General features: G+C 46.7%; 1 long non-coding RNA gene across 1 annotated transcript; it reads left to right on the top strand.

Annotated features, from left to right (window-relative positions):
• The first annotated feature begins 220 nt into the window (after window positions 1–220).
• On the top strand, window positions 221–8,208 carry LOC113990403. The gene is made up of 2 exons (XR_003541621.2): window positions 221–491; window positions 7,719–8,208. It is a non-coding gene; the product is annotated as an uncharacterized LOC113990403 (long non-coding RNA).
• The last annotated feature ends 19,369 nt before the right edge of the window (window positions 8,209–27,577 follow it).

Raw genomic sequence — 27,577 nt, 5'->3', positions numbered from 1 at the left:
CCTCTGCACCCCCGTTCCCGGCCATGCCGGCTCTCCTTCCCCCCCAAGCCATGAACAGGTTCTGGGGCTCCCTCGTGGGTCGCAGCCAATAGAACGGCTCTGCTGGAATGACGTCATTGCCAAATTCAGCTGGGCCCCTCTCCTCGCGCCGGTGAGTCATCCAATAGAACGTCGATACTTCCGCGGGGGCTGCCGGGAGCGGGGCGGGGGGGGCGGGGGAGGGGAGGGTCGCGATTGACCCCGATTGATCCCAATCGATCCCGGCCCCAGGGTCTCCCCCCGCCGTGATGTTTTTCACGTGCAGCCCCAACGAGGCCATGGTGGTGTCGGGTGAGTTCGGGGGGTCCGGGGGCTCCTGGTGACCCCTCCAAATCTCCCCCAAGACTCTCGGGAACCACCCAGATCCCCCCAAGACTCCTGGGGACCCTCCGAAAGCCCCCCTCCTGGGGGCCGCCCCTCCGCCTTTCCCCCTCTGTCACGGGTGACAGCGGGTCTGTAAGCACCTTGGCACGTACTGACGAAGCAATAGATGTTGACCAGATCAAAGTATACCCCTGAGATGGACTGAAAAGAGAGGACTGAAAATGGAGGCCCTGATCCTGACAACATACTGATGCATCCTGAAGAAGTTGTCCTGTGGGAACAGAGAACACTGTCTCATGAAAACAGGAGCACTGTCTCATGAGAACAAGGAGCTGTTTTGAACAAGAGTAGTTGGGAAACACATCAACATGAGAGAAAAATAAGAGCAGGTGCTCAGGACTGTTGTGGGAAAGAACTGGGCTGTTTTGAGAAAGAGCAAAGTTGTTGTGAGAGAGTAGAGTTTAGAAAATGCACCTATTAGCTGTAAGAATTCTGGTGTGAAAGTTTGAACTGTCCTATCCGTGTGCATTACGTGTGTTCAAAAACTGTACTTAAGGGGCTGCGCAGCAGCCCCGCTGTCCCTGCTTTTTTCTTGGAATAAACTTTACTGGAACCTTTTTTCGTGTCGCTTTGGCCGTTCCGACACTTTCAGCGACATCTGGCGACCCCGACGTGATTGCAACGTTGAAGACGGATTTATCTCCAATTGCAGAGCTGCCGTGACTTCCCTCCTAGAGGGGGAAAGAGCAGAGGATTTTCTCTCCTAGGGAGAGATTGGACCTGTGGGGCGAGGCACAGGGGGAACGGAGCCCGGTGAAGCTTGATAGCGGGGAGTTCCCGCGAAACGGTCCGGACCTGAACTTTTTGACCCTCATTAGGTAAGCTAACGGGGGTGCCACCGGGGACTATATTTTAACAATGGGACAGCACATAACGAAGGAGTAAAGTGTGGTTCTATCCACATGGAAATCCCTCCTAAGCCGAAAGAATGTCAAGGTTACTGATTTTGCTTTGCGGCGCATATTGTTGTGGTGCAGGAAGCAGGGCTTTGAGGCCACGTCTAGTACCGCGTTTAGTATATCTGCATGGTAAAAGGTCGGTGATAAGCTGTGGGATGAAATATCTAAGGGATCGAAAGACGCGAATGATCTAGCAGTCACCTGGCGTTGGTTGTTTGATACTCTGAAAGAGTGGCAGGCAGAACAGCAGACAGGAGAAAATGAAACTAAGTCAGCTTCAGCACAGAATGCTCCAAATTCCAAGGAAGGGAGCTCGACTGATACTAAAAAAGAAAAAGAACAGTCAGAGTCCTTGAAAAATTCAGATGGAGACTCAACTGGCAGCAATCCAGGCCAGTTGCAGGCTTCGCAGTGCTCGGACGGAGGCTTAATTAATAGCGAAACTGACACTAAGCCAAGTCGTAAATATCCTACGCCTAACGAGCAACTAGCTGCCAGCAAACATGAGTCTAAGCCGAGTCATAAATATGTTACAACTGAAGAGCAATTAAAAATGCCTCAGTACTGGACATCCCCGACAGATATCACCCCGTCTTCCTATAGGACCCCTGCGCAGCAGCTAGCAGAGTTTGAAGCTCAGGATGATCCACTTCATACTGTTTTGCCTAGTAGTGATGAGGATGAGGAGGCTCTAGTTAGTCATCCTGTCACTGATAACACGGAGAGAGCTGCCTACCAGCCCTCTGTCACTGATCGGAAGAAAGGAGCTGTTTCTCGGCCCCTTCGGAAAACAGCAGAACCGTGGACTCTGCCCCCTGTAACTGTTACTGTGATGCCTAGACATCCAGGCAAATTTTGGAATCAGGTGAAACAAAAGGCAGCAGAAATGGGGGACTGGAATCTGCTGGACAGGATCGGTTATCCCTCTGAGACGTGTGATGCAGCTGCGTCTACAGGTCCTGGGGCTTACCCGGTTTTCAAGGCGGTGCCAGGCTCGGGAAGACAGGATGAGCACACTCCATTTGCGTGGAAAGTGGTACAAGATTTGCAGATGTGTGCCTCTAAATACGGGATAAATTCCGCAGAGGTAATGAGACTGATAAGGGTGATAAATACGGATCAGTTAGCACCCTATGATATATCACATCTTGGACAAATTCTGTTTCAACCGATTCAGTATCAAGTATTTCTAGCAAATTGGAGAAAGCTTGCTGAGAGAGCAGCACTAGATAACATGCAGCTGCCTCAAGGAGACCCGAGGAGGGGGGCTGGTGTTGATGAATTGATGGGAACGGGTCCAGTTTTTTCAAACCCTCAAGTTCAAGCTCAGTGGCCGCCTGCAGTGCTAGAGCAATGTCAGTGTATGGGAATGTCAACACTCATACAAACAATGGAGCTAGCTGCTCCAAAGCCTAAGTATACCACAGTGAAACAGGGGGTTAAGGAACCGTTCCTGCAATTTGTAGAACGCATAGCCACTTCACTGGAAAAGCAGGTAGACGATGAAGATCTCAGACAAAGGCTGTGCCTGGAGTTAGCTAAAGATAATGCTAACGAGGATTGCCAAAGAATAATCGAGGCAATGCCTGGGAATCCATCAATCCCTGAGATGGTGGCAACATGCTCTAAGGTGGGATCGGTGGCTCATAAAATGACTGCATTAACTGCTGTCCTTCGACCTAATCCCGGATGCCATGGGTGTGGAAAGCAAGGACATTTTAAGGCTGAATGCCCAGTCCAGAAAAAGGGGAACAAGCAGAAAAATAAAGTAGCAGAGGCAGAAGTTACTTGTGGCCGATGTGGAAAGGTAGGGCATTTTTCTAAAGCGTGTAGATCAAAATATCATGTCAATGGACAGTTGCTGCAGGGAAACTGGAAAAAGAGCGCGATGAGGCGCGTGAGGATACCTCACCCAACCAATTCATACATGAGAACAGCCCCAATGGCTTATCCCTCTGCAACCGCCTCACCGGAAAAACCCGTGGAGCAGCAGGAATGGATGTATCCACAGCCGACACAAGAGATGTTGTCAAGGTGCCACTAGACGCTCATGGTCCAATAGGAAAAGGGTTTAGTGCACTGTTAATTGGACGATCTAGCAGTATCATAGCTGGGTTAGATGTTCGTGTGGGTGTCATTGATGCTGACTCTACAGGGCAGATTTCTGCAATGGTGTCTACTTCTTATCCTCCAGTGACTATACCTAAAGGGACTCGCATTGCTCAACTTGTGCCTTTTCCGAGTTGTGTTCCTAGAACAGAGCAACGAGAGCGGCAGTCTGGAGGATTCGGATCGACCGGACCACCTCAAATCTTCTCGTCCCAAACTGTTTCTGCACAATGACCGCAGATGACTTGCACCATCTACAATGAGACTTGCACGCCATTCTCGATAAAGGTTATGGGCTTATTGGATACCGGAGCGGACGTGACCATCATCTCTCAGCGCTCCTGGCCCGTGTCCTGGCCACTTGTAAATACGGGGATGGGGGTGGTTGAATTAGGAGGGACTGCTCAAAGCCATGTGTCTCAGTCGCCTCTAGCAATCATCAACTCTGAAGGGCAGAGAGCCACTGTAAAGCCTTATGTCACTACAGCACCTCTGACTCTTTGGGGGAGAGATTGCTTGGAGCAATGGGGGGTGAAAATCACAACGGATTTTTAACAGGGGCCACTGTCTTGCAGGGTGTTCGTCAACCTACACTTGCTTTAACCTGGCTGACATGTTCTCCAGTGTGGGTTTCTCAGTGGCCCCTGCCATTAGAAAAATTGCAGGCCCTGCAAAAGTTAGTGGCAGAACAACTTGCTGCTGATCACATTGAACCTTCCCATAGTCCATGGAATACCCCTGTCTTTGTAATAAAAAAGAAATCTGGCAAATGGAGACTTTTGCATGACCTGAGGCAGGTAAATGCTGTAATGGCAACAATGGGAGCCTTACAGCCAGGCCTTCCAGCACCATCAATGATTCCTATGGATTGGAACATTGTAGTCATAGATCTAAAAGATTGCTTTTTCACTATTCCATTGGCACCATCTGACAAAGAGAAATTTGCCTTTACTGTTCCATCAATCAATCATGCTGAACCATTCAAAAAATATCAGTGGAAGCTGTTGCCCCAGGGCATGAAAAATTCTCCCACAATTTGCCAGTGGTTTGTAGCCCAAGCGTTGTCACCTGTACGTGAACATTTCCCAGAATGCTATTGTTTTCATTACATGGATGATATATTGCTAGCAGCCAGCAAGGAGGAGCAACTGAATGAATTAGAAACATTAACTAGACAGTCTCTACAGCAATTTGGATTGATCATTTCACCTGAGAAGGTGCAAAAAATAGAGCCTTGGAAGTATTTGGGCCTTATAGTCACTGCTTGTAGAGTGATGCCACAACCTGTCAAACTTAACATTGATGTACAAACCCTAACAGATGTACAAAAATTGATGGGATCTATAAATTGGATTAGGCCTTATCTTGGTCTTACAAATACTCAGTTGCGACCCTTGTTAGAGTTGCTCAAACATTCTGCCAATCCTTTGGAACCTAGAACACTGTACTCTGAGGCAGTTCAAACAGTCCAGAAGGTAGAATCATTGCTGCACACTAAATTCGTATCTCGTATTGACTTAACACAAATGGTTCAGTTGTTTGTTTTTATAGACCACGTGACTCCTTTTGGTGCACTTGTGCAGTGGAATACTGAGTGGACTGACCCTCTGCATATTTTGGAGTGGTTATTTCTACCTTTTAACCCTCACAAAACTGCTCCTGGCCTGTTTGAACTTCTTGCTGAAATAATTATGAAAGCCAGAAAACGATGCATAGAATTACTGGGAAGAGATCCAAGTCAAATTGTTGTACCTGTTCAGTCTACGTATTTTGAATGGTGCATGGCTCATAAGTATGAACTGCAGGCAGCCATGTCTGACTTTCAGGGACAAGTTTCTTATCATTTGCCCTCTCACCCTCTGATTAAATTTTTTCGTGAAGTGCCTGTAGGACAGAAGATATTAAGTCAATCAGAACCAGTTGATGGACTCACGGTTTTCACAGATGGCTCTGGAAAGACAGGTAAAGCCGTTGTAGTCTGGCATGATGAACACGGCTGGCATGATAAGGTAGTCACACAAGAAAGGTTCACCTCAAGTAGTTGAATTGTGAGCTGTAACTGTAACCTTTCACTTATTTCCACAACCTGTAAGTATTATTACTGATTCTGCTTATGTTGCTAATTTACTTTCTCGTTTAGATCAAACTGTTTTGTCCTCAGTTGACCAACGAAAGCTGTTTACAGTTCTTTTAGAGTTATGGACAACCATAAACAGAGAACTGCGCCGTATTTCGTTCTACATATCCGCAGCCATACTACCTTGCCAGGGTTTTTCACTGAAGGTAACGCCAAGGCAGATGCTCTTGTATCTGCGATAGCTCTGGGCCCTACACCCAATATACACCAACAGGCTCTCTTATCACATCAGTTTTTTCATCAGAGTAGCACTGCACTGCGATGACAGTTCGGAATAACTCAAGCTGCAGCACGCTCTATTGTTGCTGCTTGTCCTGACTGTCAGGGAACTTACATTCCAATATATTTTGGAACCAATCCGAGGGGCATTAAAGCTCTAGAAATCTGGCAAACTGATGTCACTCATATTGATGACTTTGGTCATTTCAAATATGTGCATGTGTCAGTAGATACCTTTTCACATGCTATAGTTGCCATAGCCCATTCTGGAGAAAAGGGAGGTGATGTAATCCGTCACTTTCAGCGTGCTTTTGCTACTCTTGGCGTTCCTCATGAAGTCAAGACAGATAATGGCCCGGCATACGTTTCGCAAAAGGTACAAACCTTTTTTGCAACATGGGGTGTAACTCATGTTACCGGTACCCCACATTCTCCGACAGGACAGGCTATTGTAGAGCGTATGCACGGTACCTTGAAAAGACAGCTTCAAAAACAAAAAGGGGGAATGAGTCAGGAGCACCCTCAGGCACGGTTAGATAAAGCTGTATATGTGCTGAATTTTTTAACTTTTCCTGGTGACTCCTCTTACTCACCTTTTATGCATTTTTCTTCTCTTTCTTCCACGAAGCCATTATCACGCAATGCTCCAGTGCAGGTTCAAGATTTGGTTTCAGGCCAATGGTCTGGACCTCATGAACTTATAACTTGGCGGAAAGGATATGCTTGTGTCTCCACAGGTGATGGCCCTCGTTGGGTACCTGCCCGGTGTGTCCGTCCTGTGCTTGATGATCCTTCCCGTCAACGGATGGATGGTCCTGCAACACAAGCACAATGTGTGGGTGACCCTAGCTGAGATGACCCATCAGGAAACCTTGTGCCTTTCTCTAACCAACCCAGAGAATCCTTTTTCTGCCTGCCTGGTCAGACTACCTCTGGATAAGTGGCCTTGTCCAGAGTTCCAGAAAGTCTGCAACAGCTCTGCACCAAAGATCAATGTTGATAACTAGGACCGAATTTATGCATACTTACCTCAAGTAACACAATAACCTCAAGAACTGGAATTGCTAGGCTCAGTGGTCATGGATGCTTGTATAATGTTTAATTATACATATAACTCCAAGAGAAGAGGACAGAGCGTGAATGCAACATTGCCTGTATATAGAAATGCTACTGCTTGGTGTAATTATACTTCTAAGCATATTTCACGATCTTTTAATGTACCTGTTGCTTTACCTGTTGGAGTTTTTCTTATTTGTGGAGATAGAGCATGGGGTGGAATTCCATCTAAACTGAATGGTGGGCCATGTAGCTTGGGGAGGCTTACTCTACTCACTCCTAATCTTACTATGATTCATAATAAAAGGCGAGGGAAGCGCAGCACTCATCAATTTTCAAAACAATGTGATGATCGGGTAACCTTTTGGGGACCTGGGGAAATTATAGCAGCATCAGCGCTTGCACCTGGAGTTGCAGCAGCGACAGCATTAAAAAATGCTACTTCTATTGCACTGAGTGGTCTATTAACTGACGTAGATAGTGTTAGGCATGCCACACTGCAGAATAGAGCTGCAATTGATTTTTTGTTGTTAGCACAAGGTCACGGTTGCAATGAGTTTGAAGGAATGTGTTGCATGAATTTGTCGGACCATAGTGAATCCATACACAGAAGCATTCAGCTTTTGAAAGGTGTCCGCAAATTGCAAATTGATGATGGATGGGATTGGTTAAATAAGTTGTTTAGTAAATGGGGTTTGTCTGGTTGGCTGTTATCCATCATAAAAACAGGATTGCTGATTTTGGTAATTATTGTAGTTGTGCTATTAATGATGCCCTGTTTGATCAGCCTGTTGCAAAGGGCCCTGCAGCAGACTGTTAAAGACCATCTTTGTAGCACAAATACAAAAAGGAGGAATTGTCACGGGTGACAGCAGGTCTGTAAGCACCTTGGCACGTACTGACGAAGCAATAGATGTTGACCAGATCAAAGTATACCCCTGAGATGGACTGAAAAGAGAGGACTGAAAATGGAGGCCCTGATCCTGACAACATACTGATGCATCCTGAAGAAGTTGTCCTGTGGGAACAGAGAACACTGTCTCATGAAAACAGGAGCACTGTCTCATGAGAACAAGGAGCTGTTTTGAACAAGAGTAGTTGGGAAACACATCAACATGAGAGAAAAATAAGAGCAGGTGCTCAGGACTGTTGTGGGAAAGAACTGGGCTGTTTTGAGAAAGAGCAAAGTTGTTGTGAGAGAGTAGAGTTTAGAAAATGCACCTATTAGCTGTAAGAATTCTGGTGTGAAAGTTTGAACTGTCCTATCCGTGTGCATTACGTGTGTTCAAAAACTGTACTTAAGGGGCTGCGCAGCAGCCCCGCTGTCCCTGCTTTTTTCTTGGAATAAACTTTACTGGAACCTTTTTTCGTGTCGCTTTGGCCGTTCCGACACTTTCAGCGACACCCCTCCCCCCCCAAATCTTCTGTGCGTCCCCTTAACCCTTGAAAATCTCCTGGGACCACATCAGACCCGCAAACTCCCTCCTGGGGACCCCCAAATCCTCTTCAGGAATCCTGGGCCCCTCCTGACCCCATCCTAAATCCTTTTGGGTCTCCCCAACCCTTTAGGGTGGATTCCTCCGTCCATTTTTCCCCCCAGACTGCTGGGGGTCAACCCCCCCAAGAAACTACTGGGAACCCCCCAGTGTCCCACCACGAGATTCCTGGGTGCATCCCCCCCAACCCCCTGTGGGTGCCCCCATCCTTTCCCCCCCCCCAGAAAATACTCTTGGGGGTCCCCCAATGTCCCCCCAGCCCCCATCCTACTGGGGATGTATTTGGGGGGCTCTCCTTCCCCTTCCCTCTGGCCCGATGGCAAATGCCCTCCCTGTCCTTCTTCCTTTGCCCTCAGGCAGAAAAGAGAAGAGAAACAGCCAGTTGGCCCTGGCAGGTGTGGGTGTGTGCAGGCTGTGGTTGAGTGGTTGACAAGGGAGAGGAGGGGCTGGTGTTTGGGCAGAGTCCAGTAGGTGATGTCTTTCGTGTCTGGCAAGGCAAGGCAAGGCAAAGAGGAGCTTCTGTGCTGATGCTGTCACTTGTTTTTTGTGTCTGTTGGAACTGGAACAAGGATGTTTGTTCAGGAAAAGTGCTGCCCTAGGATACTGCCCTACTCCACATGGCCCCTTCCCCAGTCACATGTTGTTCTTTCTATTTTACCAGCAGTCCTTGGTCGGCTCCACGACCATCCAGCTGTCAGTGTTCACGACCTACCCATCAGCCCCTTCTCTTCTGGGTTCCTACACTTGCCAACCCTAAGCTGCTCCTAAGTTCTCTTGCTGTCAGTTCATAAAGACATCTTGTCGAGTGTTACTGATTTAGAAACTAAACCCTGACATCTTTGTCTTTGCAAAAGACATGTGTGAAAGGGCAGTGCTGGTGCAAAGCAGTGTTGAGCTTCACATTGGGTGACTTGGCAGCGTCCTCTGCATCACCCATGCACCCTGAGTTTCTTTGAAAAGTACTTTTCACTCCAAATGTGACACCACATTAGCCTGTAGGACATCCTATCCCCAAATGGATAACTGTAAATATTAATAATAAAAAAGTGACCCCCTCCATTTTTCAAGAAAAGCTTGTACCTCTGCACTAAAAGCATCCAAGGGTCATGTCCCCCAGTTTTCTATCTGACAAGGGTTTGGAGGGGCTGCTTTGTGCAGGGAACCCTTTGGGTGCCCCTTGCAGATGGGTGGGGCTGCACTCTGGAGGTGTGGGGCTTTGGTTCTTTGGTTGCCAGGGGCCACTGTGAGTCACTGAACCGGGGTGGGGACAATGGACAGGGCTGGCTGGGACAGGCTGTGGAGCCTGTGACATAAAAGGGAAGTGTCCCCGTGGGGCAGCTCTGCAGGGCCCATCAGGGGATGCTGCCCAGTGCAGCCTGTGCTGTGGGGAGCGCGCACACAGGGAGAGGCTGGGCCGGACGAGGGCCGGGGCAACAAGGCCGCCCCAGGGAGTGGGTTCTGCCCCTGCCTGCAGGGCCCAGCCCCTGGCAGGAGTGCCTTGGGCAGGGCCCGGTGCTGCTGCTGGGGCAGGGGGTGAGAACTTGCCGCCTGCCAGCTGCCTGGGCCCCTGTCCTTTCTGCACCATATCCCCAAGGCTCCCATCCCCCTCCCCCAGCGCCAGCCCCCTCCTTCCCAGCCCCAACCAAGCCCTTCTCTGTGTCCTCCTGCAGGCCATGGCTTTCACAATATTCCTTTTGATGTTTGTGCAAAGCATCATCCAGTCCCTGCAGGCGGTCGGGGAGGGGCTGCACAAGACTCAATTATCTTGGAGGTCTCTTGGATTCTGTGATCGTGTGCTGGATTCGGCTGGGTCCGTGTTAGCAGCATTAGTTTGCTCCCAAAATTTCCTCGCTGTCAGCTCTTGTGGCCTAAGGCTTGAGCTCCTTTACCTCCTTGTGCTGAGCTGCTGATGGGAAACGAGAGGCCTCTGCGAGCAGATTCCTGGTGTTCCCTGTAGAACAGTGAGGGGGAAGGTGTTGTCAAGTGGGAAGAGGAGTACTTTTTTTGTGTGGCCTCCTATGTTGCCTTGGCACCTTTGAGGGGCTTGAAGGAGAAAAGAGTTTTGTTAAAGTGAGAAGGGAAATAGTGTGTTGGTTGTGGGAATGGGAAGGGAAGAGGAACGTGGAACAGGAAGGGAAAGAGGAATGGAAAGGCATCTGCTGATGCTGTCATTTGTTTGTTATGTCTGCGTGTAGCAGGGAGATTGCCAAAACTGAAACCAGTACACAGTGGAAAGTTGAACAAAACAACATTTATTCCAAAGAAAGTAGCAAACAAAATGAGAAACCGAGAGACAGAAAAGAGAAGGGAAACAAGCCCCCGAGACCACACCCCATTGACTCAAGTGTTACTTACCAGGTTGTCTTACCAACCCCAGAATGCTTAGAATTCCCCATAGCAGAAGCTGCATCCTCATTATCCTTATGAGCCAATTTTAATTAATGTGAGGATAGCTGGGAGACTGTAGAAACATCAGTTGAACTTCAAAGTCTCCTGGTTTCTGTCCCTCCTCAGACTTAGAATCAGGGTTCTCTGGTTTCCCAAGTCTCAATGCCAGGGTAAGACACTGGTTTATGAAGTTGCCTGAACCAACGAGGAACCTGTTTTTTTTAGCAACAGTTTTCTCTCTTCACTCTGGTGCAACAAGATTTTGAAGGTGGTCAACCTCGGTTTGAAGCAGCTCAGTTTTAGCAACAAGTTTCCCACTCAAAGGCTAATGATGACTTCAACACCAAATTTTCTGATTTCAAAACAGTAGACTCTATATCAGAAATCCATTCAGAAGCAGGTGAATTTTTAGCTTCTTATTGTGCACAAGACAAAAAGGCTTTTAACACTACACAAATTGTACATTTACCATTTCCTTTCTTACATTTCTGCTTAGCCTGATATTGTTCCATGCATATCACAATTTTCTCCTTAACTTTCTGAAACCTTTGAACCAAGTCTTTCCCAACCTGGGAAGGCAGAGATTTGTATTTTTGCAGCAGATTATCCTTGACAACCCTGCTTCACTGCACCAATTTAATGCTACCCAAAAGGAGGGAGTTTAGATTTTTGCCTGTCAGTGCCCTCAGGAAAGTCGAGACCCTTGTGTCCAACCAGTCCGTGTAATGAGATCCTTCACGTAAAGATTCACAAGATCAGAGGGTGATTTGAGTGCCCTTGTCAGGGGGCTCTCAGCCAACAACATGACGACTCCTCAGCAGACCCTGCTGAAGTGTTTCCCGCTGCTGGCAACTGAAAGAACTCACTCCAATAGTTCCTGGAATAACACTCTTTATTAATACAAATTGTGACAGGTTAATAAGGTTTGTCATCGGTGGGGATAAGGTCTGGCTGCAAAAATATGTTTTAGAGCAATCTTCTGACATATATGAAGCAAGCACGAGCTCTGGTCCTAAAAGCCATAGTTAACATGCCTTGCCAGTGCCCTTGACCATCTCCAGCACTACTTGTCCTGTGCTGTCCCACAGCTGCTTCTGTTTCCCTGCAGGCTGCAGACACCCACCCGGCTTCCCCCGGCTCTCAACCCTGCCATTTGCAACCCTTCCCTGACCACTGCCCACCCTCACTCTCTCTTTCTTCAAATACAGACATGGACTGATCTCCTCCTCCTTCTGGATACTTCTCTTCCCACAGCAATGCCCTTGCAGGGACATTTCTTTCTCCTCGTCCCCTCTCTCCACTTTTCCAACTGCAGTGTGGGGCAGTATCTCTGTCTCGGCAGTTTCCTTCCTCCTAGGAAAGCTCCAGCAGGTGGGACACAGCCTTTCCAGCAGCATGCCAACCCCTCAGCCTTCCTGGGGCCTTTCCGTGTGCTGTCCCCAGGCTGCTCCTTTCAGCTGCTGGCAGAGACAGGGCCCAGCTGTGCCTGCTTACTGTCCCATCCTGCACTCAGCACGAGGGACGGGGCAGCCCAAAGAGACTCCCCATTGCTGGAGTGAGCCCAGGCCCTCAGGCAGAGGGGATCTCCCAGTCCCTGTGACAGCCTGTTGGTCACAGCCTTGTGCTGGGCTGTCAGAGACCCTGCTCTGCCCCTCTCTGAGATGCCCCACGGCCTGAGGGACAGACACAGGGAGCTATGTTCACAGAAGCGCATCCCAGGGCTGCATTCAGGTGGTTCCCAAGGGGATATGACTCTCAAAATGAAGTGATCTCAATACACTGTCCTTCCTGGCCTCTCTAGAAGTAGCCGATGGCGTTTGTGCTCATTCTGATTCCTCTCTCCACACACACACAGAATGTGAATGCTTAACTCCCTTCTTTACTGTGCAAATATGCTCATTTGATGTTCCTCCATGGGGGACAAACTGTAGGAGGCCTGTCCAAAAGTACAGGGGGACACACATAAGGCAGGGAGCCTGAGGGGGCATGTGCCTAAATAGACAACCCCATTGGTCACATGGTCACATGGTTTTAAGGGATAAAAGGGAGCACCAGATTTGAATAAATCCTCTTTGATTTCCACCTCATCAGAGAGCAGACTGCATTTCTTTATTATATAAAGACCCCCACACAACAACAAACAACCCTTATGAGGTGGAGAGATAGACCAGTGCTGGGAACAGTGATTGCAAGGGACTGGTCTGTGATGAGTGCACTGGGGCCTCTTGAGCAGGGGGGCCAGAAAATAGGGTCACAGACCAAACCATTTTGGTCGCTGTTGGTCCTTCAAGAGTATTCATGGAGACCTGACTGTGGAAGGGACAGGGCTGTGTGCCCCCATCCTATGCAGTCACCCACTTCAGCTCTTCAGTGGTGTTTTATGTAGCAGGAAACTTTCTGGAGGTTGGTCTTGGCAGCAACTTTGAAAGAACACTTGAGCCTTCAGGCACTGCCCTGAGGAGATCTCCTTTCCTTTTGGAGGTCAGCTCTGTCCCAGCAGTTCCCATGGTCTGTCCCTTCCTGCATTGCAGGAGTGACACACAGAAGAACTGTGACCAAGTTGGCAGAGTACTCAGGCTTTACACCAACGATCAGAGCTGGATCAAATCAGAGGGTGGAAGTGTAAGAGGGCAACTCTGGAAGACCAAGTACTGGTGCTTCCTGGAAGATCTGTCATACCAGGAGTCTTTTCCTATCCATCCCTGCACACAGAACTGTCTCTGAAGCTCAAGGAAAGGTCTTGGGTAAAGGATCTCAGGAAAAACAAAATCACTGAACGGTCCTTTGTATTTTTAAACACAGAGATCAGGGTTCCTCATGTACACAGCCACTCTGTCAAAGAAGAAAAGCAGGCAGTGAATTACGAAGACTGCTAGAAAGATTATGATATTATCAAAAGTGAAAAAAAAGTACATAACAAGAAAAATACATAAGACTTGGAGTGTCTGTAATAAGTTACATTATAATTGCTATGCCAAAGACATTTCTTGCTTCAGAAAATATCCAGTTCTCATTTTCCATACTGCTGCACTGTGGTTTCTGTTCCTCAGGCTGTAGATGAGGGGGTTGAGTACTGGAGGCACCAGCGAGTACAGAACTGCCACCACCAGGTCCAGGGATGGAGAGGAGATTGAAAGTAGCTTCACATGGCAGTGAACAAAATCAGAGAGATAATGGCCAGGTGAGGGAGGCACATAGAAAAGTCTTTGTGCTCTCCCTGCTCAGAGGAGATCCTCAGCACCACCCTGAAGATCTGCACATAAGATACCACAATGGAAACAAACCAACCAAAACCTCCTAAGAGACCAACCACAATAAGCCCAAGTTCCCTTAGGTCAGAGTGTGAGCAGGAGAGCTTGAGGATGTGGGAGATTTCACAGAAGAACTGACCCAGGGCATTGCCCTGGCACAGGGGCAGGGAAAATGTCTTGCCTCTGTGCAGCAGAGCACTGAGAAACACGCTGGCCCAAGCAGCTGCAAAGCAGGATGTTAAATGCTGCAGAGTTGCTTCTGTGTGGGCGACAAGGGCGGTGTCATCAGCTTAAAGCAGCTCCCGGACAAGATGGTCTAGGGTCTTGGTGTGCGTCTTCAGTCACCTTACATTGAATAGATTTCCATAAGTATGATATCCGATGTAGATACCATCCTGATCATCAAGGTCTACCATGGCCCTTTGGAGCATCCTGCTGAAAAACTGTGAATAGGGTTGGTGCAAGAATTCAACCTTTTTTCACACTATTAGTTATTAGAACCAGGGCCATCCCCGGTCCCACGCAGCGCCGCCCCCGGACCCCTCCCCCCCAGCGGGAAAGGAGAGTGGGAGCTTCGCCGGCGTAGCCTTGTGCCCTCGTGAGAAAGGAGAGAGAGGAGAGTGGAAGCCTAGGAGTACACAGAGGTTTGCCGGTCTGGTTTGGGGGGGAGGGGGGGTACCAGGCAGGCTGTGGGGGTCCTCGGACTGGAGGGCAGTCAGGTAAGTAGTGCGTGGGAGGACATGAGCAAATACGGTGGGGGAGGACAAGATCAGGGTGGATAATAGTTTCCTCTGGGGCTTGGAGATCTTGGTCGGACTGGGGCCTGGAGAGGTCCTCGAGCCGTAGGTGGGTACAGTGACCAGAACAGTTTCTCTCGTTTGTTTGTTTTTGCTTCACCCGCGGCTACTGCCCAGGTTTGGTATGTCCTGGATTTATTTGTTACATCCTGAAAGGTCGGTCAGGAAAAAGGGCTGATCCTGGGTGCTTCCCTGGGATTGAATATAGACAGATGGCAGAAAACTAGGTAGTGTAAGACTTGACCTAATCGTTTTTAATAGTAGGAATGCAGCCTGTGTACCCCTATGCGGTTGTGAGCTATGTTGGCAATGGTACATGCCTTCGGTAGGGTCTCCCATGGCAGAGAGGTCAAAACTGTAGGGTTGGATACAATAAATCTGTGGGCAGGATGAGCTCATTAGCCTTCTGGCAGTCATCCTAGGAGAAGGACAACTCTAATCCCAAACCCGGGCAGATGGAGCTCGTTTAGCCCTGTAAGGCCATCCATCTAAGAGAAGGTCACTCTAATCAAACCTACATCCTGAGGACCTCTCTGCCACCGTCGAAGCTCGCTCGACCCTGGCAGATGAACCTCAGGATTAAAGGGTGGGTTCAATTCCACGCATACTGCATCTCACCTAAAAAATCCATTGCGCAGGCTTGAAGGCTTTACCCACATGCAAAAAGTCCTGTAGCGACGGGCAAGGGTCAAAACGGCAGGTGAAAGATGCACTGGGAGCTGCAGACTCAACCCTGCATGCAGGTGGTTCAGGATAGTGGTCATTTGAGACTGACCGGAGATGACAGTCTCATGGGGCAGCACCCTGAACGACCAAGCAGCCTTTCCAAGGGCAGTACTGCTTGCTCCACTCGGAGAGGGGCCTAGAAAAGGTGGCCTAAACAAAGCTCATCTCCACTTTCACCCGGTTGGTTAACCGCAGGGAACAGGCATCTTCCTCCAATGCGGTCGCACAAAGATCAGAAGACAAAGGAACGCACCTGCCTCCAAATATGTACCTAAATTAGCATGTTGGAACATCAGAACCATGCTCGATTCTGCGGATGGCGGATGTCCTGAGCGTCAGTCGGCCCTAATTGCCCATGAGCTCAACATTGCCGCTCTCAGTGAAGTTCACCTTCACGAGGAAGGCAGCCTCAGATAACATGGTGCCGGTTACGCACTCTTTTGGTCAGGTAAGCCCAGAACGAAAAACACCTCTCAGGAGTCGGCTTCATGATCAAAAACTCCATTGTTCCTAAACACGAAAATCTGCCCACAGGTCACTCTGACCACATTATCTCTCTAAGCCTTCCACTAAACAACAAGCAACACGTTGTCATCTTTAGTATATATGCCCCAACTCTCCAAGCTGACCCTGCTGAAAAAGATAAATTTTACACCGACCTGCTCCTCCTTACCCAAAAGATTCCTGCAGACGATAAGATCATTATCCTTGGTGATTTCAACACCAGAGTAGGAAAGAATTTTGAAACCTGGAAAGGAATATTAGGCAAGCATGATGTTGGAAACTGCAATGATAATGGTCGACTTCTGCTAGAATTCTGTGCAGAGCAACAACTCACCATCACTAATACTATCTTTCAGCAGAAAAATAGTCTGAAGACAACCTGGATGCATCCCAGTTCTAAGCATTGGCACCTCATTGATTACGTCCTGGTGCGACGGAGAGATGTCCGCGATGTCCACCACACCCGCGTGATACCCAGCGCAGAATGCCAAACAGATCATCGGCTGTTGTAAACTCAGTTTCAAGATCAAATTCAAACCAAAAAGGGGCAGCATCCCAAGGAGAAGACTCCAAGTTAACAATCTCCAATCAGCCACAGTAAGAGACAGTTTCCAGGTAAACCATCAAACAGTTTCTGCAGATTCCTCTCCTGAAACAATCTGACACCATATTAAAAACAGCATCCTGCAATCCTCTGAAGAATCGTTAGGGTTCTCCCTCAAGAAGAACAAGGACTGGTTTGACGAAGACAACCAAGAAATCCAAGACTTTTTGAGGAAGAAGAGAACCGCCCACCAAGCACACCTTGCACTGCCATCCTGTCACGCAAGAAAAACAGCCTTTCGTCTTGCATGCAGCAAGCTCCAGCAGAGCCTCCATGACATCCAGAAAAAATGGTGGATCGATCTAGCTGAAAAAACTCAATTATGCACATATACAGGTGATCACAAAGGTTTCTATGAGGCCTTAAAAACAGCATACGGGCCTACATACCACGTACAAAGCCCTCTACTCAGCGCTGATGGTCAAACACTTCTGACAGATAAAACCTCCATTCTGAATCGATGGTCTGAACACTTTCAGACTCTATTCAGTACCAACCGCGTAGTCCAAGACTCAGCAATTCAGTCCATCACACAACAACCAGTAAAGTATGAATTGGATACTGCTCCCACCTTAAGAGAAACCCTCAAGGATATACAGCAGGTGAAAATCGGCAAGGCAGCTGGAATTGATGGAATTGCACCTGAAATCTGGAAACATGGGGGCCTTGCACTCCACACCAAATTTCATGAGTTCGTGGTGCGCTGTTGGGAACTCGGCGAACTGCCATCTGATCTTCGTGATGCAGTCATCATCACCTTGTATAAGAAGAAAGGAATTAAATCTGACTGCTCAAACTATTGTATTACTCTGCTCTCCATTGCTGGCAAAATCCTGGCAAGAATACTCTTGAACAGAGTAATTACCCGCTATAGCAGAAGGTATCCTTCCTGAAAGTCAGTGTGGTTTCAGAGCCAACAGGAGCACCACAGACATGGTATTTGTCCTCAGACAACTGCAAGAGAAGTTTAGGGAACAGAACAAAGGTCTCCATATAACCTTTTTTGACCTCACCAAGGCTTTTGACACTATGAGCAGAAAAGGTCTGTAGCAGATTTTGGAACGTTTAGGTTGTCCCCCCAATTTCCTTAAAATGATCATCTCACTCCATGAGGATCAGCATGGCAATGCACTTTCTGAGCCCTTTCTAATAACTCATCATCATGGCTAGGCTTCGCCAACGAAGATTTGGGAAGGCTCTATCCACATTTGCTGCAGGCACCCTGGTGGTTTATGAGACCAATATGTGACAGACATATCCGATTGCAAAAGGCACAGCAGAAAGACTCCTTAGATGGTGTATTCTGCAATACACGGTTCTTTCTGCGTTGCCTTTTTTCCTCGAGGGTGATCATGGGTGCGTTCTCAAAGGAGACAGCTGCGTTATAGATTGTGTGTCTCCAGGCCTCCCGATTGGAGGCCAGAGTGGACCAGTTATGGTGATCAATATGGCCAAGGCTGAGATGTTGTTTCAGGGAGTCCTTGTATCTTTTCTTCGGGGTTCCTCTCATGCGGCAACCAGTGGCAAGTTCACTGTAAAGCAAGATCTTAGGGAGGCGGTGGTCCTTCATCCTGGAGATGTGCACTGCCCATCGCAGCTGTGTTCTCAGCAACATGGCCTCAATACTTGTGATAGCTGCTTGCTCTAGAACAGATGTGTTGGTCACATAGTCTGACCAGTGGATGTTTAGGATTGTGCGGAGGCAGCGTTGATGGAAGCGTTCTAAGAGACGCAGGTGGTGGTGGTAGATGACCCATGATTCGGAGCCATATAAGAGAGTCGACAACACTACGGCTTTGTAAACACTGACCTTGGTGCTTTTCTTCAAGTGTTTATTACGCCATACTCTTTTGTCGAGTTTTCCAAAAGCACTATATGCCTTTGCTAATCTGTTGTCTATCTCTCCGTCGATCTTACCATCTGAGGAGATGAGGCTACAGAGGTAATTAAATTGTTGGACTGATTTGAGCTCCGATTGGCCAATGGTGATGTGGGGATGATGGGGGCACCACAAACTCATGAAATTTAGCATGGATTGCATGGTCCCCATGTTTCCAGACTTCGGGTGGAATTCCATCAACCCCAGCTGCCTTGCCGATTTTCACCTGCTGTGTGGCCTTAGGGGTTTCTCCTAAGGTGGGAGAAGTATCCAATTCATACTTTACTGGTTGTTGTGTGATGGACTGAATTGCTGAGTCTTGGACTAGATAGTTGGTACTGAAAAGAGTCTGAAAGTGTTCAGACCATCGATTCAGAATGGAGGTTTTATCTATCAGAAGCGTTTGACCATCAGTGCTAGGTAGAGAGCTTTGACTTGTTATATAGCCTCATATGCTCTTTTCAGAGCCTCATAGAATCCTCTGTTATCTCCCAAATCTGCGCATAATTGAGTTTTTTCAGCTAGGTTGATCCACTTGTTCTGGATGTCATGGAGGCTCTGCTGGAGCTTGCTGCATGCAAGACGAAAGGCTGTTTTTCTTACGTGACGAGACGGCAGTGCAAGGTGTGCTTGGTGAGCGGTTGTCTTCTTCCTCAACAATTCCTGGATCTCTTGATTTTTTTCATCAAACCAGTTCAAGAAGAACAACTTCTTGAAGGAGGACCCTAAGGATTCTTCAGAGGACTGCAGGATGATGTATTTAATATGGTACCAAAGTGTTTCAGGAGAGGCATCCTGTGGAAAGTATTACCGAAACATGGCTGATAGAAAGAGGACATGAGAGAAATGCTATAGCTCTGGTCCCACGGTAAGAGTAAACTATTAGAAGGTCACTGTGTCTGAGAAACTGTATACGTGACAGAAGAATAAAATAAAGCGGATGGGAAAGCAGAGCAAATAGTAAACAAGTAACCATTAGAAGGTGAAAGAAACAGCATTTGCGCAAATATAACTTAGGTAATTAGAAGCCAATGATGAGCTTAGCTCTTGTAATATGTATGAGGCTAATTAGTAACCTTTATAAGCACAAAGCCTGCAACAATAAAGTTGGATAAGTTATGATCAATTCTGCAACCCGTCTGTATTTATTTTAGAAAGATCAAGGGGCACAGCGGCGAGGTGAACTGTCTGCATAGCTGGGGGAGAAGGCTTATAAGAAAACCAATCAGCATTCTTATACTCTTTGTTCTGCTGTCTCCCATTTAATGCTTGCTCTACCACTCAGTGTTCTGCCTCATGTTGCAACAGCATCCATAGAATCTATGGAATGGTTTTCGAGCCTGGCTTGAAGATTTGCCTGGAATCTGTCTCTCACTGTGACTGATTAGAGATTGTTAACTTGGAGTCTCCTCCTTGGGATACCCTTTTAGGTTTGAACTTAAGTTTAGTTTACAGCGCACCAGTCGATGGTCTGTTTGGCATTCCGCACTGGGCATCACACAGGTATGGTGGACATCGCGGACATCTCTCCGTCGCACCAAGATATGAGGTGCCAATGCTTAGATCTGGGGGGCATCCAGGTTGTCTTCAGATTATTTTTCTGCTGAAAGATAGTATTAGTGATGGTGAGCTGTTGCTCCGCACGGAGTTCTGGCAGAAGTCGACCATTATCTTTGCAGTTTCCAACACCATGCTTGCCTAATATTCCTTTCCAGGCTTCAAAATTCTTTCCTACTCTGGTGTTGAAATCACCAAGGATAATGATCTTATCATCTGCAGGAATCTTTTGGGTAAGGCAGCGCAGGTCGGTGTAAAATTTATCTTTTTCAGCAGGGTCAGCTTGGAGAGTTGGGGCATATATACTAAAGAGAACAACACATTGCTTGTTGTGTAGTGGAAGGCGTAGGGAGATAATGCGGTCAGAATGACCTGTCAGCAGATTTTCGAATTTAGAACAATGGAGTTTTTAATCATGAAGCCAACTCCTGAGAGAACTCCTCTTATCGAAGAACATATGAATTTATAACTTGACGTAGTGGTAACAAATTAGTCTTAGCTGTGAGAATAAACATATGTCGAATACCTGGAATAGCAATGTAAAATGTATGTGCATGTGTTATAATGCAATGTTTGAAATAAATATCAGCCTCATGCACTGTATCAGCATGGCAGATTCAGGAACCAAATTCCGTCTGTCCACCCAGCACTGCTTGCTTCTACTATATAATAAACTCTAATTTGGAAAAATTATTTTATCTGGAGACTCTGTTTCTCACAATTGTACAGAGAGCTGAGAAGGAAAGTGCAGATACCAGAGGGTGTGGTGCAGTTAAGCTGCACTTTGGACGTGGAACCAGCAACAGCTCTCTCACCTCGCACTTTTTTGAGCTGCATTCTTACTGGGTATTTTCATTTTTGTAGCTGGACTCTGCAAGAGTGAAAAAATTTATTAGTACATAAAAAAATAACGAAGGAGTTCATATGGCCTCTCAAGTGCGATGCAAATAAGAGTTTGCACATGAAATGGGAGATCAACAAAATCTTTTTTCCTGAAATGTTCTTATCTGAAACCAGTGAGGAGACATTTTCACCTTGTAGCTACAGTTTGGGCTGGTTTGTGTATACACAGCACTATCTGGTGGAGTTGTTGAACGGTGGCAGTGGGAATGTCCGACTATGTACTTAAGAAAGACGTAAATGTCCCGCAAACCACTAAATGTGAAAATCTGAATATGAAAACGACAGTTACCACTCTCAAAGAAAACGTGCCAGAAGGACTTTACTGACCTTCGTGACATACTTGGGGACGGACTCCAAGGAGTGTGGTACACATGGAATCATTTATTACAATTCTTTCGCCATTTATATTTATATACCCCGCTACATCAGCAGTAAATTCCTATTATTAGCTTTTCTGTGTATCTACTTTTTAGTTAAGCATTCTCTGTCCATGAAAATATAACACTAGAGCAGTTTCCCACACACAAGTATATATCTCACCACATCTGCATTTATCTTACCAAGTTCCCCTTCTAAGTTTCTCCCAAAGTCATATAATCTCTGTTCCCTGTAGACCTTCCCTTCCATTTACAAACTTGTATTTGTACTACAATCAAGTGGCAGTTACTTTTCTTTTGCAGCCTGTAAACTGCACACACAACCATGGTGCACTGTGTTGCCTAAATTTGGAGAAATAATTCTCTGCACATTGTCATGTATTACAAGGCAAAAAGCAGTTCTTTAATTGTGGTGCCATTAGCACACAAAAATATATTTCACACCCCACTGTCTTTACAACTTTATACTCTCATCTAATTACAATATTCCGTTTCTAATTACAGCATTAGGACATTACCACATCCGTTACATCCATCCTCAAAACCGTTCCTCCCATTGAACCACCCTCACCACACCTCCTGAGTTTGAGTCTGTGGTCTCAAAACGACCATCCCTTCATCTTCATCTTTGTCTTCTTCATCATCTCTGTCCTCCTTGGAACATCTTCAAGACTTCTAAGTAGGTTTTCTACTTATATCAGAAGTGGTGTGACTCATATCTATTTCTTAGAACATTTCTGCAGATAGTAGCTCTTCACCTTGCTAAAACCTGTTGGGATTTTTGACAAAGAATGTTAAACAACATTTTTAGAAATCTTATACAAAGGTGCTTAGCAAGCTTAAATTACTATCGAATAAAATCTTATATAATATGGATTTTGCAGCATCAACTGCACTTTCAGTGTTTGCTATATGTAGCGTCAAGCACGTTCAGTCTCAGAGTCTGAAATGTCCATGTACTTGCTGCACAGAAAAATGTGTCCAGGAAACTGCTTCTGTTTCAACATGTCAGTGCCAGGTAGTTTCCTTCTCCGCTTTTCCTACCATCACATTCTTTTCACTCTTGCACTCCGAATCTAAACTGAACAGTTTCTGGCTTCGTCTCACACAGATAAATGTGCCAGGACAAAAAGCTCTCTCGGACCTTTCCCCTTGTGTTTGGAAACTTGGGCTATGAACTTCCCTTTCATACTCTATGTACTGTCACATTCTTTCAGTCTTGCAGAGATTCCTGTACCTAAACTGTCAGTTGTAAATATTGGTCAGAGAAGGTGCCCACTCAGCAAGCTGTTGCTATCTCCACCTTGAACTCCCAGAAAAAAAAACCAGTGCTGGGCATCAACTTTCCTTTGCAGGCTGCGAACTGCACTACACACACATGCACACAGGTGTTATGTTTTTTTTCTTTCCAGATGACTATGTCATCACATTTTTTTCACTCTCAATGAACCCACTACAAACTGGCAAAAATCTCGGTCACAAAGTGTGCTAGATGAGAAAGATCTTGCTGCCTTGACATTTAACTCACATCCTTTGAAAAGCAACTCACGCCCTGGAGATAGGCACTTTTCTACTCAGCTTCATCATAATCTCTCAGTCTTGCAGAGCTCATCTTCAAAAGTTAGAAAGTCCAGCAATCACTCCCATATAAAAGTCTTAATACAAAAAGCCATTGCTGGCCTTCACTTGCCTCTTGCAGCTCATAAACTGAACCACACTGTGCAGTTCTCTGCATTTTCCTGCTCAGATTATGTACTCTCATACATTTTCAGTCTCAGAAAGATGAGATATAAAACTATATCTGTTCAGCATCTGGTCCCTCAGAAAAGGTTCCAAAAGAAATTCAGTCCTGGACTGAACCCTTCTTTTGCAGTTTATAAAACTTCACTGCCAACGAGACAGTTTGCCTGCCTTCCCAGCTACATGCAGGATTACATTCTTTCAGTCTCAAAGAGCCATGATCCAAAACTGAAACCCTCCACTAACTACTTCCACACTAATGGTGCCAGAACAAAGATCTTGTCACTGTTACTGGTTCACAAGCACCACACGATGGCGGTATGGACTTGCAAAAGAAGTAAATGTACCAGAATTATAGCTAAATCGGCTAAAGTGCAGATCCAAGTTGAACAAGTCTAGTCACTATTCTCAAACAAATTGTGTCAGGCCGGAAATATTCCACTGACCTTCCCTTTCCATTTGCAAACTTTTTTTTTTGCATCACACTCAAGCAGCAACATGACCCCTTCCCAATTATATGTACTAGGAATTCTTTTCACTCTCTCAGAGTCCAGCTCCAAAATTGAAAATATCTAGCAAAAGACAGATCACAAAAGTGCCAGGTGAAAAAACTGTTGCTGGTTCTACCTTCAGCTGCACGCACGGAACTGCACCACACACCTCGATACTCTGCACTTTTCTTCTCAACTCTAAGTAGCATTATAATCCTTCAATCTCACAGAGTCAGGATCCACATCTGAACTGAACCACATCTCTGACACTAAAAGACAAAAAACTCAACAGCTTGGCTTTTACATTCCTGCTCTACCAGGTCAACGCTTCCATTCAATAACACTGTATATGGGGAAAAGTAATTAAATTCTCCAAGACACTCTCTAAATCACCCAAAGTGTGGATGCAAAATTGGTTTCCTTGCCAAAGAGAGGAACTATGTCCACACCTTCAAAATAGAATACATCTTGGTATTGTTCCCATACAAAGATGCCAGAACACTGTTACAGGGGCTTTGCCTCTCCTAGGCAGTCTATTCATCTGCACACCGGGTGACTCAAGACTGGGGATAGCTGCTTACATCGACCACCTCTGTCCCTCCTTCCATTACAGGTTCCCCCTTCATTTTGGGTCCCCCAATGTTGGGGTGCCAATCAATTTCAGGATGCCTACTCCATTTTGGGCTTACTCCCAAATTTTGGGGTGTCACGTCTCCATTTCTGGGTCCCTGTTCTCCATTTTGGGATGTCCCCTCTCCAAGAAGCACCACTTTGGGGTGCCTCTCCCTCCATTTTGGCCCCCTTCCCCCATTTTGGGGTTTTCCCTGCACTTCGGAATTCCCCCTTTCCATTTTAGGTTCCCTCCCCACTTTGGGATCCCCTCTCCATTTTGCAATCCTTTCCTACATTTTTGTGTTTTCCCCCATTCTGAGTTCTTCCCCCTCCACTCTGGGGTCTTCCCCCTATATATTGGGGTGCCCCTCCATACTTCAAGGTTTCCCCATCATTTTGAGGCCCCCCCTCCACTGTAGGGTCCCCCCAGTCCCCTTGGTGTTGCTTCCCTCCATTTTGAGTGTGTCTCCCTATTTTAGGGTTCTCCTCAGAAATCTCACCTTAGGGGGCTCTGACATGGGAGGATGAGTATTGGGACCCTCCTAAGCCTCCTCTGCGCCCCCAAACCCTGGCTTCAGGGGGCTTGGCCATAGGGGGGCTCGGGTCATGGGGTACCCTGGTTGTAGTTGTTGCAGTTGGTCTGGGGGGCTGAAAAGGGGACTCACTGAGGGGGGTGTTTTGGGTTGCCTGTGTGGGGTTTTAGGGTTTCACTAGGGAGGTTTTGGGGTGCCCCTGAGAGGTTTGGGATGTCACTGGGGCCTTGGAGGGCTCTGTCACGGGGGAAGGGGGGGGCACCCTGGAGATGATGTGGGGGGTGGTGTGGTACAAAAGGGGTGGTCAGATCTCCAGCTGGGATCCCCCAAACACAGACACAGACACGGGTAGGGCAGAGACACAAGTGCCACATACATGTGAGAGTGTGGGAGTGCAGGGGGTGCTGGAAGGGGTTAGGCCTGAGGGCACTGACATGAGTGAGCACACTGTGTGTGTGGTAGCACATGTGAGCATGCACAAATCTGTGTGTGTGAGCACACGTGAGTGTGCACAACTGTGTGAGTGTGCAAGTGTGCGTGTGTGTGCGCGCACACATGTGTGTGAGCATGTGTGGAGAACCCCGTTACTATGGGGGAGGACCCCAAAACAGGGGTCAACCCCGATAAGCCCCCTGCACCACCATCCCAGCAATAAACCCCCAAAAAAGTCTCAAATAATGCCCCAAAATGGATGGGGGACCCCAAATAGAGGTGGGGGGAGGCAAAATGGAGCGGGACACCTCAAAATGGAGCTGGGAGGCATTCTGGGGGGCTTTCCCCCCCCCCCCCAGAAGCTGGTTGCAATGAGGGGGAGTTTGGGTATTTTTCAGGGGGAAGGGGGTTGGGAGTCAGGGAATGTTTTGAGTTCGGAGGGGGTTGATGCAGTTCCTCCAGTGCAGAGATATTTGATTTTAAGCTTTTTTATTTAGGTTCTTTATTTTATTTTATTTTAGTCAATGCTTTATTTTATTTGTCTTTATTCTAGCTTTGTATTTTAGAGTTTATTTTAAACTTTATTTAATTTTAGACTTTATTATTCATATCAGAACCATCACCCCAGAGGCATCAAATGTTCATGCAATGCACCACTATATGGACAGTATTCCTTATGAGAACAAGCTTCAATTCTTTGTAAAATACATAGTTTATTTTCTCCTCATAACCAGTGTAACCTTTCTGATATGTAACAATGCTTGTTTTAAAATACCTTGGAGAGGGTCAATAATAGAGCATTTTTTAACCTACTTTGTTCCAATATTTTAGTCACCCTGGGCAACAGCGGCACCTGAGAGCCATGAACTTGTCAGGTCAAACAAATGTCATTTGATGTAATTTGTTATTTGAATACCGAAAACCTGACAGGTTAAAATCATACATGTGTTTATCCCTTGGCCCCTCTCCTACAAATTTTATATTTTTATACTATTTTGATTTGGTTTTACATTTTTTTTATCACATATAGGCTATTTTGGTTATTGACAACTCGGCACATATGCCTGTAGCAGACACTCTAATACTGCTGCAGCTCTGTCCCAAAGGGAGACGTATGGAAGGTCCCTGTCGATGCTGTTCTCTCGGAAGCTTTGTGTTGAGCAGAGAACTTCTATTGCAGGTGGAGTAGGAGCTTCAGACAAAGTTTATTAGAGAAGCCCTCCCATTGAGTCATGAGGTGCAGAAAGAGTTCCCTTGCTTTTTAAACTCCTTCTCAGACAGGAGTCTGGGTGCAGCTGAATCCAATCTTAGCCACAGACTGCCAATGGTTTAAGGAATTATAGAGGTGCGATTGAACCTTTGTACAACTTTGTGCTGCAGGACTAAGGATGGCAAATCAGATATATTTATATAAAAATATTTATTATGATAAATGATTAGACAAAAATATCTTAATGTGAATTATTTACTACACAGTATAGAAGCTAAAATTACTAGTATAGCATAGTATAGTGTAGTATAGTGCACTATAGCCAAGCATTTATATCAAAGCTACCAAAAAAGAAATAGTTACTAAGTAGAGGTTGATGTAACTCACCCATACCAACAGCTGTGGGTGTATCTCTTTCACTCAGCCTCCAGGAGTAACCTTGAGAGATGTCCCCCGCTCAGGGGAGGAATCTCCACACACACACGCTCCATGGAAGGTGTATGTTAGAAGAACTTGCCGTATGAAAGTGGACTGGACCTTTATAGTATGAAGTGATTGACTGTCAGGTTCCGGCCCAACTGTGACAGCTTAGCATTTTTAGATGATACTTTACCGTATCTGCCAAATCTTTGCTTCACTATTGGGATGTTAACTTTGGGGTAATTTGAGTTAGACTAGTTTTAGCATAATTCAACACCAAACCCAGCATGATACACCCCCTCTCAGTCCACCACTAACATCCTTGCAAATAGGGTACTGTTCCGAGTTGCTTGACCACATTCCAAGGACAGAGCATCCTGCTACAACTGCATTGTGGCTGTTCTTTCTGGCTGCTCTGTGCAGGGTTGAGGTGTGTTGAGGTACTGAGGGTGTGTTGAAGACTGGCCATCATCATGGCCAGTCTTCGCGGACGAAGATTTGGGAGAGGTCTTTACCCTTCGAGCCTGCGCAGTGGATTTTTTAGGTGAGACACAGTGTGCGCTGAACTGAGCCCACCCTTTAATCCTAAGGTTCATCTGCTGGGGCCAAGCGAGCTCGGACAGTGGCAGCGAGGACCTCAGGACGTAGGTTTGTTTAGAGTGACCTTCTCTTAGATGGATGGCCTTACAGGGCTGACAAGCTCCATCTGCCCGGGGAAGTCCCCTGACCGGGAATCGAACCTGGGCTGCGGCGGTGAGAGTGCCACATCCTAACCACTAGACCACCAGGGGGCCCCGGGTTTTGTAATAAAATA

Source organism: Pipra filicauda, unplaced genomic scaffold (genome assembly GCF_003945595.2).
Source record: "Pipra filicauda isolate LSUMZ 115617 unplaced genomic scaffold, ASM394559v2 scaffold580_size271650_pilon, whole genome shotgun sequence".
Lineage (NCBI taxonomy): Eukaryota > Metazoa > Chordata > Aves > Passeriformes > Pipridae > Pipra > Pipra filicauda.
This window is presented reverse-complemented; position numbering and strand designations above follow the sequence as displayed.